Raw genomic sequence first — 7,241 nt, forward strand, 5'->3', positions numbered from 1 at the left:
AATTTTTTAACAAATTTAATCTTTAGATTATCAGACATGCCAGTAACAAGGTTGTCAGAGCAGTGTTGTAAAAAATCTACAGGGTGTAAATTATCACAAGGAAAACTTTTTACAGGTGAATTACTCCACACACTTCCACCATTCATACATAAATTTCTAGACACAAAATTATCTTGCATTTCAGTGAATCTCTTGTCTATTACACTTAAATTACATGTTACAGACTCTTGTATCTTATTTAATTCAGCATCTAAGGAGTTAACTTTTGATTCTGTATCTAGACTTAATTTGCCCACCCTCTCCTCCACAGTTCTTTGAGCTGCAGTTAACCTTTCAATCTCTTTCCCTTGACTTGAGCTAACTGTGGCTAACTTATTTTCTAAGGTCACAAACTTATTCTCTATAGCTTCAATTTTGGAGTTCACGCCCTTCAAACTTTCTCCTAATTGAAGTTTTAAATTTGAGATCTCTTCTTTCAGTACATCCCTGTTGCTTTTCATTTTTGCTTCCAGCGCTTCACTGGATGCATTTATTTTCGATTCTAGGAATTCACTATTTGAGTTCATTGCCCTTGTTAATTCGGACTGCATTTGTCCCATTCTGGCAAAGAGTAAACTTACCCAGTCCTGTTGATCCGGTTTTCTTTCGGTTTGTGAGTCATCTGGATCGTCACTTACACCACACACGTTCGAGTCTAACATTTCTCCAACTTCCTTTTTAATTTCTTCTGATAGAGTCATGATGACACCACGTGTTTGGATACAGTTTTCACGAAAAGTTTAAAACAAAGCAGAATTGTACTTATCTTTTCACACCACAACGTCGATCACAGGTCCACCTCTCCGATAAGCCAGCACTTTGTTGGTTCTCACACTACTTTTTCTGGTCCAGGAAACGTGTACAATGTTATTCACGTTTTACGAATTATAAAGTTTGTAATGTTCCGCAAACGAAGCGCAATTAGTCCCATCGCATTTAACTGTAATATCCCGGACGAGCCCCCAAGTTTAACAGACCTCTTCCTAAGATTTCCACAGTTCTTTGAGTTGTCCTACTCCTTTGTCCACATGGTGACTTCAGGCACTACAGGAGATTCAAATTTATAGTCCGAGGTCGTTAACAAGTACGAACAGTTTGGTACTTATATCGATGGCTGCGTTGTCGTCTTCGTGAAGTCTAGAGGTGATTCCACTGCGATGTTCCCGCGGTTTTCTTCGTGTTTGGATGAGACTAACTGGTTTGTAGGGCGATGTGGTATTTTGATTTTTAGAGAGCAAACGTTACATTAGTTTTGAAAATCACTATTTAATTCATTTATTCACATTTAACACTTCTACAATGATATGCAAATAAGACATTGTTTTACACCAAATCTGTATTCCCACCTCCTCTAGCCCACGCTTTCTCTCCAAAGCCCTTTTAACCACCTCTCCCAAAGATCGACCTCCTTTCCGCATGTCCAAAGATAACTGTCTCTTAGTTGTTAAACTCACAGTCAAAGGCTATATTTACATAAAACATTACACGTAAAGAAATTACTGACATACACGAAAATTACTGACATACACGATCTTACGTTCTGTTACACATTTCCTCACAAAGCCATGTAAAGATGCGGGAATTTGTAGGGCGAGCCTTAAAGAATTTACCATTTTCACTGAATCGTCCAGCAAATATTTCAATTCATCGGGCATGCATTTAGAAACAAGAGCGTGTCTATCAAAGCAACAACGTGTCCAAGAAGCGTTCAGCGCTATCAATTTCACTTTGACAACAAACCCAGCCTAACATCCTGTCATAGATTTCGCACCTCTAAACAAATGCCTACACAGCGAGTCCAGTCTACTGAATTTTTACGAAAGTATTCGTCGGTTAAATTAAATATATCTTCTCCTGTAATACTCTCTTTTAAGGGTCTGCAGAATATTAGTTCCTCTTCTGCAGTTTCACCATTAATATAACGGACTAAAAGTAACAGAATGATTAAACTGGAAACATCAGTCGATTCGTCAAGTTGGATCGCAAAAGAAGGACTGGCACGAACTCTTTCCAAAATTTCATTTTCGACACAATTTAACACGTCTTTCTTTCGGCGGTTAATCTTATTGTCGGACAATGGTGCCATAATGACTTTTTTGTGAAATATTCTTCACGCATACGCTGTACTGCATCATTTATACATGGCCGCACTAAATCTTCAGCCACTGAATGAGGTTATGAGGTTCCGCAATTTTAACAGTTCTGTACATAACACGATAACACGCTTCAAGAGCATTCTCATTGCCACAGTTTGCAGCGGATACAAAAGTAGTTAAACCATTTTTCCACTCGTTACCTTTCCATGCAAAAAATCAGCGAATTTGCTTGTGTGAGTGAGTTGTTTGATTTCTAAATGGCTTTTAGAGAAGGTTTCAGACCACTGGTAGCAGGAATGTCGCCACAAACAACACTCTATCACCTACGTATGAAAATCCATACCTAATGTAATTATCATCGTACTTGTCCTTTACACACTGTTCACTTTTGTCAGATTGACTCACATCACTAGAAGCTGAATGATGTATTGACTCAACACTAACTTGCGATTTTGTTAAACTCTGTTTCCCTTTCAAACTTCCACTTTTGAACCAATTCTTCATTTGAATGCGAACGGAATCGATTCTGATACACAACTGACAACTTACTGCCACGTGGAAAGAAGAAGTGGGCTATTGTTGAACTCAAAGACCTGACCGCCAAGTAATCGTTCCGCAGTGGGGTCGCGGTACTGTTTTAGTATTGTTAGAACACAAAGAAGCTGGCAGACTAAATTTCCATTCTAGCGAATGAGATTAATTCCTAACGTTCTTACATAACTGTAAATCAGGCATTCGGTGTGAATAAGCTTTTAATTTATTTGGAAAACGCTATGATAAATGCCCGATGGTACACACATGTAACAAGGGGCATTATAGCATTAATTTAATTTTAAAATATTAACAATAATAATAATTGTTATTATTACGAAAATACCGCAGAAACTAAAGAAACAATAATATGCCTAACTCTAAACCCGTCATTATGGAAAAGAGTTTTGGCGAACTCCTTGAAATATTTTGAACCACAGGTTGGAAAAAAGGTGCAATGCCCCATTTATAAGAACATTATCACCAACTATTGCCTCTGCATCCTGCACCGTCCCCGATATGACACTTTCACCATTTGTAAACGTAGAGCAAACACAGAGCATCGTCAGCACATTTCTGCCCCATTCTGATGCATTCGGTGCGTTGAGCCAGTTCACACGTATTTCAAAAGAAATAAGCGGCACGTTATTACTTCGCTTGTACAGAAAGCTCAAAAAACAGACAAAGCTGAGATAAGGCACTGCAAGTGGGAAGTGCCAGTACGTTAATAACCAAGATAATCGCCAGAATATTTAATGCAAGCGTGCAGACGTGCGTACATTATGATCTGCAGGTCCCGGATGTCAATTCGTGGTATTGAGTTACATTCCTATTGCACTTGGTCGATCAATACTGGCGCAGTTAATGCTCTTTGTGGATGACGCTGGAGTTGACGTTCGACGATGTCCCACATGTGCTCGACTAGAGACAGATCTGGTGATGGGACAGGTCAAAGCAACATGTGAACACTCTGCAGGGCATGTAGGGTTACAATAGCGGTATGTGAGCGAGCGGTATCCTGCTGGAAGGCACCCCCTGGACTGCCATTCATGAATGGTAGCATTGCAGCTCGAATTACAACACTGGCGTACTTTTTTCAGTCAGACTGTGTGGGACTACCACGGTGGTGCTCCTCCTGTCACACGAAATCACACCCGAGACCGTAACCCAGCTGCAGATCCAGTGTGTCTTGCACACAGACAGGTTGATTGCTGGACCTTAACTGGCCGGCTTCTAACCAGCACATTTCCTGTCTTATAGGGTCCAACCCATATGGTCACGAGCCCAGGAGAGGCGCTGCAGGCTGTGTCGTGCTGTTATCAGAGGCCCTCGTGTCAGTCGTCTGCTGCCGCAGCCTATTAATGCCAAATTTCGCCGCACTGTCCTAACGAATACATTCGTCATATACATCATATTGATCTCTACGATTATTTCACACAGTGTTGCTTTTCTATTAGCACTGACGACTGTACGCCAAAATCGCCCCCCGCCCACCATTCGTTAAGCGAAGGCCGACGACCACTGCGCACTGCGTAATGCCTGAAATTCGGGTATTCTCGGCAGCCTCTTGACTCTTTGAATCTTGGAATACTGAATTCCCTAAAGGTTTTCGAAATGGAATGTCCCATGTGTCTAGCTCCAACTGCCATTCCGCGCTCACAGTCTGTTAATACCCGTCGTGTGGCCGTAATCACCTTTTCACATTAATTACCTGCTTAGAAATGACAGTTCTGTCAATGCACTGCCCTTTTACACCTCGTGTATGTGATACTACCGTCTTCTGTATATATACATGTCGCTACCCCATGACTTTTACACCCCTCGGTATATATATATGGACTGGTATGAACAAACAAGTTAAAGTGAAATGCATTTTGGAGACGAACTGAGCAGGTGGTCAATCATATCATAAAACTACCATTTATCAAGAGAATAGCGAGCTTCAGCTCAGAAAGGAATAATGCCAGAACAATACATTATCCCTTTTAATGTAAATAACGCCGGGACCGAGGGTAAGTGGATGCACGTCAATAACAGGGCTAGACTCCGACCCAGCAAGGAAAATAAAAATGCAGTCACCTCTAGCGAGACAGTGATTGACTGAAGCCATATTTGGTGATGTAGCCGTGGCAGTGGGGGAGATCCCCAATATATAAAATCATTTTGAGACCTAAAATTTCTATCTCTCTCTCGTCTCATGGCAGACCCCCAAAAAAATGTATACACACTTTGAAGCATCATAGAAAATTTATTTCCCGTTCTGCAATGTTAAATGTCTGGAAATGGAAAGCTTAAAGTCCAATTGGAAAAATAAATGTACTTTGCAAATGTGATTAATGTTCAAACTGGTGGCCTTCAGCATCAATATATTTCTGAGTATGAGTCACCACCGATTCTGTACATCGTACCAAAGTGTCCAATGAGATTTCTGTTCACACCGCCTGAATCTCATTCCAAGGTGTGTCCAGGTTACGTGGTTTACGTTTGTACACCTTATCTTTTATTGTGCGCCGTAAGAAGAAATCCGGCAGCGTGAGGTCTGGAGAGCATGCAGGAAACTCGACTGGTCCCCTGCGTCCTATCCACTGGCCTGGCACATTGTGATCCAGGTATGCTCGTACGTCTCTATGATAGTGTGGCGGGGCGCCATCTTGTTGGAAATAAAACTCATCGTTACCGTATAATGCACAAATGGCAGGGAATATGGAGTCAGCAAGCATTGTTAGGTACGTTTCTCCAGTAACAGTACCTTCAAAGCAGAAAGGCCCAATGAGTCCCCTTGCAGACAAACCACACCACACATTTACACCAGGCAAATTCATAGCCTTTTCAACTGTAATGTGAGGATTGTCTTCAGTCCAGTACACACAATTGTGCCTACTGACAGTTCCATTGAGTTTGAATTGGGCTTCATCCGACCAAATTATGCTACCCATAAATCCCGGTTCATGTCTCACCATCTCATGAACCCATTCACAAAATTCTAACCTTCGATCTGGATCGTCGTCACTTAGCTGTTGCACCAGCCTTGGAATGTACACACGAAACTTGCCTTTCTTCAGAATGCGTAGCACACTACTAGCACTTACATTACTCTCACGTGCTGCTTGCCTTGAAGATTTTTGAGGCGAACGCTGAAACAGTTCCAAGACCGCAGTTGTGGAATCATCACTTGTAGCTGTACGAGGTCGCCCTGATCGACCTTTATGCACATCACAAACTGTTCCATGAATTTCGAATTTGTCTCATAGATGTGTAATTGTTAACCTTGAAGGTGGTTCTGTATCATACTCACTTCTCCACTGTCTTCGAACCGCAGCTACATTCTCAAACTTCCAGTACCACTTAATTATCTGCTTCTGCACTTCAAAGCTCAAACGCACGTCTGCCACCTGTTGGAGAAACATAACATTACTTTCTCACAGATATTTAACCTTGTAGAACTGGAAATAAATTGTCTATGACAGTTCAAAGTGTGTATACATTTTTTTGACGCCACCTGTATATATATGGTGGTTACAATTAAACTTTATCTAACTTTGTCGAATCATTTGTAATGACAGACAGAAGAGAAATAACTAATAAACAGTTGAAAGAAACACTTAATTTTCACATGACAGGGTTACGTTTCTTAACTATGTAAAAAACCGTAAACTCCATCCACAGGACCTGGCGGACCCAGCAGTACCGACCGGCTACCATGTCATCCTCAGCCATAGGCGTCACCGGATGCTGATATGGAGGGGCATGTGGTTAGCACACCACTCTCCTGGCCGTATGTCAGTTTCCGAGACCGGAGCCACTACTTCTCAATCAAGTAGCTCCTCAGTTTGCCTCACAAGGGCTGAGTGCATCTCATTTGCCAACAGCGCTCGGAGGACCGGATGGTCTCCAATCCTAGTGCTAGCCCAGCCCGACAGTGCTTAACTTTGGTGATCTGATGGGAACCAGTGTTACCACTGTGGTAAGGCCACTGGCCTGTTAATTACGTACCATATTTATTTTCCGGATTGCAAATGTTCCTCAGTGTAATGACAACCTGCCTCCATAACAGCCTGGAAGTGTACAAGGGATTGCTGTCTGTGGTAGCCACATGGTCTGAGGCATCTTGCCATGGTCTGCACAGCTCCCCTCGCCAGAGATTCTATCTCCCTTGGGCATTGATGTGTGTGTTGTCCTTAGCATAAGTTAGTGTAAGTTAGATTAAGTAGTGTGTAAGCCTATGGACTGATGACCTCAGCAGTTTGGTCCCATATGAACTTGCCATAATACATTTCGCAAGGGATTGCTCCACTGTTGTCCAAAACATCTCAGGTGGGATACTGGCTGCCTCCCTCGCTATGCTCTTGCACTGTCTGATATGTCCGACCTTTGTATCTGCACAGTGAGTGTACTAGTGTGCAAACTTAGCTTACCACTTAGCCCACACATGGACAAAACATCTGAACTGTCTTCTCAAGCCCAGGATGTCAAACAGACATTCTAAATAAATACAACCCTAGCATTGTAAGGCAGCTAATATCAGATGTGGATCGTAACAAAAATCATTAGAAATGATGCTGTCATGTACCTAGA

The 7,241-nt window shown here is 42.0% G+C and overlaps 1 pseudogene; it reads right to left on the reverse strand.

Annotated features, from left to right (window-relative positions):
* Positions 1-6,526: 6,526 nt before the first annotated feature.
* Positions 6,527-6,644, reverse strand: LOC124620427 (annotated as a pseudogene).
* Between the last annotated feature and the right edge of the window lie 597 nt (positions 6,645-7,241).

Source organism: Schistocerca americana, chromosome 6 (assembly GCF_021461395.2).
Source record: "Schistocerca americana isolate TAMUIC-IGC-003095 chromosome 6, iqSchAmer2.1, whole genome shotgun sequence".
In the NCBI taxonomy this organism is placed as follows: Eukaryota; Metazoa; Arthropoda; class Insecta; order Orthoptera; family Acrididae; genus Schistocerca; species Schistocerca americana.